The sequence below is a fragment of the Sapajus apella genome, unplaced genomic scaffold (genome assembly GCF_009761245.1).
Source record: "Sapajus apella isolate SASKATOON/1434 unplaced genomic scaffold, GSC_monkey_1.0 scaffold100, whole genome shotgun sequence".
Lineage (NCBI taxonomy): Eukaryota > Metazoa > Chordata > Mammalia > Primates > Cebidae > Sapajus > Sapajus apella.
Window position 1 is genome coordinate 6,037,816 of NW_022437040.1, and position 10,249 is coordinate 6,048,064.

The following is a 10,249-nucleotide window of genomic DNA, read 5'->3' on the forward strand; positions in this document are numbered from 1 at the left end:
GTCTTCAAGGTGTCTCTCTGTAAATTCTTACAATGTACAGTTGAGAAGAGTAAGACAAATTTTATGTGACTAGTCCCTATTCACATACTTAGTAGCCTTGGAACACAAGTTTTCTTCCAGTGGAGAAATAGTTCAGTCTAGAAAATAAAGTCTCCATTTTGCCTGCTTTCATGTCAGAGGACCACCCCAATCATTTTTATGCAGATCTGATGCATGTTAACATGGACCAAAAATTCAAAATTTCTCTTGTGAGGTTCTTGTTTTTTCTTAAAATAAGGTTATTTATCCTGTTACATAATTTTCCTAGTGGTGAGAGATGTACAGGGTATTGTAGTAAGTCCAGGACGGGTATTACTGTGTCATGCTCAAGGCTAAGCGGCAGCTCTGCAATTCTCTCCAGACAGTTTTTATGCACCCCATCTTTAGGCACTGTTGCCACAAAGGTTTCTTTTGATCATGTCTAGTGGAAGAATAAAACATTTATTCAATTTTAGAAATAAATGGAGAAGCCATTTTCACTGTGGTCATCTCCTAGAAAGGGAATTGCCAGCCAGCGTCCTTCACTGTTGAGTTTTGTATATTCTGCCAAGTTGGGCAATACACAGAAACAGAAGAAAAAAAAACAGTGTACAAAATAAAAATAAGCAGTAAATTACCATATGACAGACATGAATGCAAAACAAACATTGACTACCTTTTCTCTTTGAACATAGAATAGCTCTAGCCTAGTAAAACAGAGCATATAAGTCACGCAGAGTAACAGAAACACAAAGCTGAACAACTCAGATCATCGTCCACCTATTCTAGCTTTGCTCTTTTAAATGCTCAACACTGAAAATGTGATTGTTACCTCTGGAGGTGCATAGGTACCAAATCCCAATACAGGCATGAAGTTACCATCATTCAGCTTCACACGCTGACATGTGGGATCCATTGCATGTCACTGCTTTCATTAAGCAGACCTGTTTCCTTCTTCAACATCTGGTATTTATATTCACAGGTTATATAAACAATAGGCACAGGTTATATAAACACGGGCTTATGCTGATGGGTTATATAAGTATGGTTTATAAAAACAATGATTGACTGATCTACCAAATTTAAATAAATATTTGAAAGGTGTATTTTTAAAATGACAAAACCATAAATGAAACAATTTTCTATTGTAATGTAAGTATTTCAGAAGTTTTCTTTTTCCAATGAAATTAAAAGGAACTAGATGCCAGGTGTCAGGTCTCACTGTCTTCCCCTGACACCAGCCTTGACCTTTTCTTCGCTGTGCAAGCACTCAAGGTTGACCAAGGCTAGAGCTTCAGTGCTGTGCTTTTCCTCACTTCCCCTTCATGCCAATTTGCATTACAAAGTGAACCGCTCCTGCTGAGGGTCTTCAAGGTGTTTCTCTGTAACTCTTACAATGTATAGTTGAGCAAGTTGAGACACAAATTTTATGTGACTAGTCCTTATTAACACACTTAGTCTTGGAATACAAGTTTTCTTTCAGTGTAGCAATAGTTCAGTCTAGGAAATAAAGTCTTCATTTTGCCCACTTCCATGTTGGAGGACCACCCCTATAATTTTTATACAAATCTGATGCATATTAACACAAACCAAATGCTGCAGTGGTCACTGTCTGGGGCTGATCAATGTCATGTAGGAGGTAACAAGTGACAGTGCATTACACAGGCTGTGAAGAAAATTGAATCCGGTTCACTTGTTTCTTATCAAAGAGAATTTTTAAGTACATTATTATATAGTCAAAATGAGCTATTATTTCTAAAGTAAAATTTTCTATTCAGGATATATCTAAATATCTATCTAATAAACTCATCCAACAGATTTGTAGAATGATTAGTGATCATATGTTATAGTATAAAATACTTACGGCTATAAATCTCGTTTTTGTTCATGCCATGATGATATCCCATCTTTATCTTGTGTCATTTGAAATAATCAACCATCTTACATCTTTCTCTCACACAGGCAGTATTCAAAAGAATGACTAGTGAGCGTTTTTTTAAATGGTGACCCTCAATGAAGAAATTAAACAAAACCAAAGAAAATTTCTCTTTTTACTTTTCTGTCAGAAAATTAATTTTGTTTCTTCTTTCTTTTAATTATAGTAGGAATATTCATTCCAAATGAAGGTGCAATCATGACGATGTGGCAATCCTGCAAGGGTTCAAAGGGAAAAGGAAACAGAAATTCTGACATGATGTTTATCTCAGTATTAATCATTAAAAATGTTTGGACTTTGGGCATCATCTGCAATATGCAAACACTGCTTTAATAGTATTTGTATTTTCTATCCAGTTTTTTTTCCCCCATTTATTTATTTTATTGCATTTTAGGTTTTGGGGTACATGTGAAGAACATGCAAGATTGTTGCATAGGTACACACGTGGCAGTGTGATTTGCTGCCTTCCTCCCCATCACCTACATCTGGCATTTCTCCCCTTGCTATCTCTCCCAGGTCCCCACCCGACACCGTCCCTCCCCTATTTCCCCCCAACTGACCCCAGTGTGTAGTGCTACCCTCCCTGTGTCCATGTGTTCACATTGTTCAACACCCGCCTATAAGTGAGAACATGCGGTGTTTGATCTTCTGCTCTTCTGTCAGTTTGCTGAGAATGATGGTTTCCAGGTTCATCCATGTCCCTACAAAGGACCCAAACTCATCGTTTTTGATGGCTGCATAATATTCCATGGTGTATATGTGCCACATTTTCCCTATCCAGTCTATCGTCGATGGGCATTTGGGTTGGTTCCAGGTCTTTGCTATTGTAAACAGTGCTGCAATGAACATTCGTGTGCACGTGTCCTTATAGTAGAATGATTTGTAATCCTTTGGATATATACCCAGTAGGGGGATTGCTGGGTCAAATGGAATTTCTATTTCTAGGTCCTTGAGGAATCGCCACACTGTCTTCCACAATGGTTGAACTAATTTACACTCCCACCAACAGTGTAAAAGTGTTCCTATTTCTCCACATCTTCTCCAGCATCTGTTGTCTCCAGATTTTTTAATGATCCCCATTCTAACTGGTGTGAGATGGTATCTCAATGTTGTTTTGATTTGCATTTCTCTGATGACCAGTGATGATGAGCATTTTTTCATATGTTTGTTGGCTTCATGTATATCTTCTTTTGTAAAGTGTCTGTTCATATCCTTTGCCCACTTTTGAATGGGCTTGTTAGTTTTTTTCTTGTAAATCTGTTTTAGTTCTTTGTAAATTCTGGATATCGGCCCTTTGTCAGATGGGTAAACTGCAAAAATTTTTTCCCAATCTGTTGGTTGCCGATTCATTCTAATGACTGTTTCTTTTGCTGTGCAGAAGCTGTGGAGTTTGATTAGGTCCCATTTGTCTATTTTGGCTTTTGTTGTCAATGCTTTTGGTGTTTTGGTCATGAAGTCCTTGCCTACGCCTATGTCCTAAATGGTTTTGCCTAGGTTTTCTTCTAGGGTTTTTATGGTGTTAGGTCTTAGGTTTAAGTCTTTAATCCATCTGGAGTTAATTTTAGTGTAAGGTGTCAGGAAGGGGTCCAGTTTCTGCTTTCTGCACATGGCTAGCCAGCTTTCCCAACACCATTTATTGAACAGGGAATCCTTTCCCCATTGCTTGTTTTTGTCTGGTTTGTCAAAGATCATATGGTTGTAGATATGTTGTGTTGCCTCTGAGACCTCTGTTCTGTTCCATTGGTCTATATCTCTGTTTTGGTACCAGTACCATGCTGTTTTGATTACTGTAGCCTTGTAGTATAGTTTGAAGTCCGGTAGTGTGATGCCCCCCGCTTTGTTCTTTTTGCTTAGAATTGACTTGGCTATGCGGGCTCTCTTTTGGTTCCATATGAAGTTTAAGGTGGTTTTTTCCAGTTCTGCGAAGAAGGTCATTGGTGGCTTGATGGGGATACCATTGAATCTGTAAATTACTTTGGGCAGTATGGCCATTTTCACGATATTGATTCTTCCTAACCATGAACATGGAATGTTTCTCCATCTGTTTGTGTCCTCTGTTATTTCATTGAGCAGTGGCTTGTAGTTCTCCTTGAAGAGGTCCTTTACGTTCCTTGTTAGTTGTATTCCTAGGTATTTTACTCTCTTTGTGGCAATTGTGAATGGCAGTTTGTTCTTGATTTGGCTCTCTTTAAGTCTGTTATTGGTGTATAGGAATGCATGTGATTTTTGCACATTGATTTTGTATCCTGAGACTTTGCTGAACTTGCTTATCAGTTTCAGGAGGCTTGGGGCTGAGACGATGGGGTCTTCTAGATATACAATCATGTCGTCTGCAAATAGAGACAATTTGACTTCCTCCTTTCCTATTTGAATGCCCTTTATTTCTTTTTCTTGCCTGATTGCTCTGGCTAGAACTTCTAATACTATATTGAATAGGAGTGGTGAGAGAGGGCATCCTTGTCTGGTGCCACATTTCAAGGGGAATGCTTCCAGTTTTTGCCCATTCAGTATGATATTGGCTGTTGGTTTGTCATAAATAGCTTTTATTATTTTGAGATACGTTCCATCAATACCTAGCTTATTGAGGGTTTTTAGCATAAAGGGCTGTTGAATTTTGTCAAAGGCCTTCTCTGCATCAATTGAGATAATCATGTGGTTTTTGTCTTTGGTTCTGTTTATGTGGTGAATTACGTGTATAGACTTGCGTATGTTGAACCAGCCTTGCATCCCTGGGATGAAGCCTGCTTGATCATGGTGGATAAGCTTTTTGATGTGCTGTTGCAGTCGGCTTGTCAGTATTTTATTGAAGATTTTTGCATCTATGTTCATCATGGATATTGGCCTGAAGTTTTCTTTTCTTGTTGAGTCTCTGCCGGGTTTTGGAATCAGGATGATGTTGGTGTCATAAAATGATTTGGGAAGAATTCCTTCTTTTTGTATTGTTTGGAATAGTTTCAGAAGGACTGGTACCAGCTCCTCTTTGTATGTCTGGTAGAATTCAGCTGTGAACCCATCTGGACCTGGGCTTTTTTTGGGTGGTAAGCTCTTAATTGCTGCCTCAACTTCAGACCTTGTTATGGGTCTGTTCAGGGTTTCGGCTTCTTCCTGGTTTAGGCTTGGCAGGAGGCAAGTGTCCAGGAATTTATCCATTTCTTCCAGGTTTATTAGTTTGTGTGCATAGAGTTGCTTGTAATAATCTCTGATGATGGTTTGAATTTATGTTAACATGTACATAACTTATAAGGTTGTAGTAAAATCAATAATGCAATATGAAGAGGAACTGTCATATGGAAAAATGGAATTATTTAGGAAATTGAAGTTAAATGGGTATTGAGGCCAAAGGTTTTTATGATTATAAGATGTTGTATATAATCTCCATGTAATGACAAAGATAATAACTACAGAATAAAAACAGGAGAAAATGAGAAGAAAATTCAAATATCACTCAAAAATCATACAAACACAAAATATATAGCAATGAAACATGGAAGACAAAAGGAAACATGGAGAAAAAAATGAAAAAACGAACCCCATATTATTTCATACAGGTACTGTAACTTCACAATGGGGAAGAAATGTGTTGTTAGGTGATTTCCTCATGTCGGGAACACCACGAATTTCTTACATTGGTTATTAAATAGCCTCCTAACTAGTTTTCCATTTTATCCCTTACCAACCTGCATTCTACTCTCTACACAGCAGCTCACTTTCATCCAGTGTCTTCTCATCTGTCCCAGAGTAAAAGCCAACTTCTTGCAGTGGCCCGTAGGGCTCCGCCTAAACATGGCCCTCCCTTCCTTTCTGACCTCTTTTTTTTTTTTTTCCATTTATTTATTTTATTGCATTTTAGGTTTTGGGGTACATGTGAAGAACATGCAAGATTGCTGCATAGGTACACACGTGGCAGTGTGATTTGCTGCCTTCCTCCCCATCACCTACATCTGGCATCTCTCCCCTTGCTATCCCTCCCCTATTTCCCCCCAACTGACCCCAGTGTGTAGTGCTCCCCTCCCTGTGTCCATGTGTTCTCATTGTTCAACACCCGCCTTTCCCAGCCCTGCTGTTCCCAGAACACGCCTGGCCTGCCCTCGCTGCAGGGACTGCGCCCTTCAGATCCCTCTGCCTGAAGCCTCTTCCCCAGCTGTCAGCAAGGCTGGCTTCCTCCGCTCCTTCAGGTTTTTCCTCAGATGTGTCTGTCTCAGTGAGGATTCCCTGTTTATGCTATTCGTGATTTCATTTGTCCCCGCACTCTTCCCATGCTCTACCTCTTTCCCTGCTTTCTCCCTTCACAGCGCTTCCCATCCTACCACATGCTTCTCATTCTATGTACTTAATACTTTTTTGTCTGCTTCTCTCTTCTTGAAAGTGAGCTCAATGACAGCTTAGATTTTTGTCTCTTTTTTTCATTTATTTTTCTCTAGACTGCTCAGCAGGAGATTCTTGTCTTTTTTTAATGCCTACAACAGTATCTTGCACACTATAGATCTCACTAAATACTTATTTTTGAATGAAATACACTTTCACATAATTCTTGCATATGTTCCTTGGAGGCCATTGCAACATATTTTCTGACACTCCTTTCACCCCGTCTTACAGAATTGCACGGGTCCTTCTGTCTCCTTGGGTGCCATGGTGCTGTATTAGAATTGCCATTGGCACTCTCTCCCCTTGTGTGGGTTTCAAGTTGCTAAGGTTGTAGTGAGCTGTGTGCAGCCATGTAGAGTTGAGCTAGTACCTCTGCTCAGATCCTCAATGGGCTGCAGGAAAGGCATAAGCCTAAAGCAGCGTCTCCCTGAAGGCTTAGCGGGGAATAACCTGCTTCCAAGGTCGGGGGAACTGGCAGGGTTTAGTTTTTTCTGGACTGTTGGAATGAAAACCTCAGTTTCTAGCTGGCTGGTGACCAGAGGCCCCACTCAGTTCCTCTCCATGTGGGCCTCTCCTGCATTGCCACTAATGTTATCAAAGTTTGAAAACAGATAAAACCGTAGAGTATCCTGCACAATGAAAGTTACAATTTTGTATTTCCTAAAGGTGGAAATAATATCACACTTCCTTACAATAGTCAGTTGTTTAGAATAAAGACACAAGTACCAGCCACAGTTGATGAGAGGGTGTTACACAAGGGCACGATACCAGGAGGCAGGTCTCGTAGGGAAACAACTTGCCATCTGCCCACCTGTTACCCAATAAACCATGAGCTCCCTGAGTGCACCTCATCTCCTTGGTAGCCTTTGAAAACCTGAGGAAGTAAAAATAGTTCCAGGAAACAACAGACAGACACCTTTCCAATTACAAAGGGAAGATGGATTCTGAAAAGTGTTTGCTATAAAGCATGATGTCAAATCTATAAATATTTCAGGATAATGCTTAATGCAACTTTTATGAGATGAGGGGCAGGGAGCATGAGGCCATGCTTTGAATTTGCTAAGAATGAAATCAGCCCATTCTCTTTCACTGACACATTTCCTAGACTGCCAAATTAGGGAAGTGAGAGAGAAATGATGTCTCTTACTTTAGCAAACCATTTAGTACAAAATACAGGTTAATATTGCAAACGGGCCGGGCGCGGTGGCTCACGCCTATAATCCCAGCACTTTGGGAGGCCGAGGCAGGTGGATCACGAGGCCAAGAGATTGAGACCATCCTGGTCAACATGGTGAAACCCTGTCTCTACTAAAAATACAAAACATTAGCTGGGCATGGTGACATGTGCCTGTAATCCCAGCTACTCAGGAGGTTGAGGCAGGAGAATTGCCTGAACCCAGGAGATGGAGGTTGCGGTGAGCCGAGATCACGCCATTGCACTTCAGCCTGGGTAAGAAGAGTGAAACTCCATCTCAAAAAAAAAATTGCAAACATATTGATAAATTTTTAATTTATTGAATGATGAGCTTCAGGCTATTACCATCAATGAAGACATACTTTTCTTGTGACTTGGCACAGAACTTGACTCCATCTCTGTAGGAAATTCAACAGTTTTACCAATGTAATATAAGCAGTATACTTACCAAATTTAGAGCTGATACAATGTTGGGATAAATATAAACGACAGGGAATCAGAATCAGGCAGAATTCGGATCTTGCCCAGCCAGAACTAGGGGTTCAAAATAAGATAAATGACAATTTCATGTTTCAGGATTACTTCTAACACATACAGATGGGAGAAAGCACAGCATAATAGAAACATGAAAGAAAATACCACTTAGGCGTCTTATCTAGCCGAAGCTCCTTATTAGTGGAGAGTGTAATTTCAATGATGTGGTTTTTATGACCTGCTTTGTAGAAGCTAAAATAATAAAGAGAAGGTTGGTCAGCCTCATCTTCTCTTTTTATAATACTTCATAATGTGATAATTAAACATTACTTAAAATTTTTAAAAAAGAGGTGTTCTTAGCAACACTGGTGACTCTGCTATTTCAAAGTCAGTTATTTTGAACCCTTTAAGGTATTAACCTTCGTCTAGACCTGCTGCCCTCATCTACAGAGGATGCAAGTGTCCAAGGTGAATTATGCAGGAAGTCATTTAGGCTGAGCCTCTTGGCATTCTGAATTGGGTGCCATTTTTAATTTTCATTTTCTCATGGTTGCTGTGTGTGTGGTTATGTTTACAAAAGCAGTTTAGGCCCTGGAATTCCAAGCTGTTCTGTTAGGACCCAGGCCACTTTGCTATCTCCTATCTATGTTCAAAACCAACCAACCAACAAACAAAAAACAGCAATGAAAAGAAGGAGTCATAAAGGATGTCAGGCTGTAGCAGGTGCATTTGGGATAAGTCAGAGATCAGAAGCCTGCTGGAGACCGGGAGGGAGGTGAGCAGGCTGTTGTAGAAAGATGCAATGGCTGGAACAAAGGCAAGAGCATAGAAATTTATCCATGATCTCAGACAAGTTTTTCTTGCAAAACATTCGAGGAAGCAAATCAGAAAAATGGAGTGGGGTTGGACACAGGAGGGAAATATAATGGGAATAGCAGTGGGTATTCCTAAGAAATTTCATTACATTCGTGACTGGTGCCAGACATCAAGCTTTATTCAAGGAATTCTAATAAGCTGTTTTTAAAGGGAATAGTCATCAAATATAGGTGAGAAAGTTAACTTCAGTCCTGTAGTAGAATTAGTTTTTTGAAATGACCACTCTCATAACTTTGCATCTTGTAAAGGAAGCCTAGTATACTTATCAAGGACAAATTGGTATGGTTAATCTTTCGACTAAAGAATCAAGTTTGAACAACACAGAGGAGAAAATCAAAGTCCTCTGGCATTCACAGCATTTCCAAACGAGTGTCCTGAAAATACTCCCGCAGAGACACACAAGAATCACAGAAAAGGATCCGGACTGACTCCAGCTTCACTTTGAAATCATTGGCGGCTGTCATCTTCATCCTGCCCACTTGTATCTGGGGCTAATAAAGAATACAGGAGCCTTGTTTCCTACTGGGCTGTCAGTGAGGAAAAGGAGGAAAGACAGTCAGATTAGCTGGGGACGATGACGGCTCTGAAGCAAAGCCATTCTGTGAGGCTGAATGATGGACACTTCATTCGAAAGCCGGGATTTGGCACTTATGCTCCTGATGACATAAGTGGACCCCAGGGCGTCTGAAGTTTGTTAGGTCAGCAGTACTTGCAAGGTTTGTTAGGTCAGCTGTGTTTGTACATGTAGTGATTTTTCGTTTCATTTCAGACCTGCACCTGGTAGACAGTGGATGCTTGGAAAGGCTCATCTGGGCTTCCATTTAACTGTCTCTAGCTTGCCTCTCTCAAGGTCACAGAGATCTTTTTTTGTACTAAGTAGCATAGCAAGCTATTGACTATGGGGATTCTGAGATTGATAATTTTGTGGGTATATTATCTTTCTTACTATTAAAAATGTCAATGTTACCTAAAATATCAAATGATTTCCATGTGTTTTACATGCATTATTTTATCTAATTCCTTAACAACTGGCCTAGGTAAGTACTCATTAAAATTTGTTACATTTTAAAAGTCCAAGCTCAGGCTGCTCTCATCTTTTGCTCTGGCCAGAGTCACTCTACTCTTGGTTAGAAACATGAAGGGCCAAGGGCCCAGGGGGAGTGAAAAGCCAAGGTAAATACTTAGTGGCAGCTTTGCTGTGAGGTTGTTGGTGCTGGAAGTATTTGGCAGAGATTTTCAACCATCTAAACTTTTTGTCATATAAGAAGCCACTGTGATTCTGTTACAGTGCCATCAATATATTAAAAATGTAGTAGTCTTTCATTTTGAGGTATTACCAGAAGTTTTTTGTCTTATGACCAAGAAAATGAAGGATTATGGACACG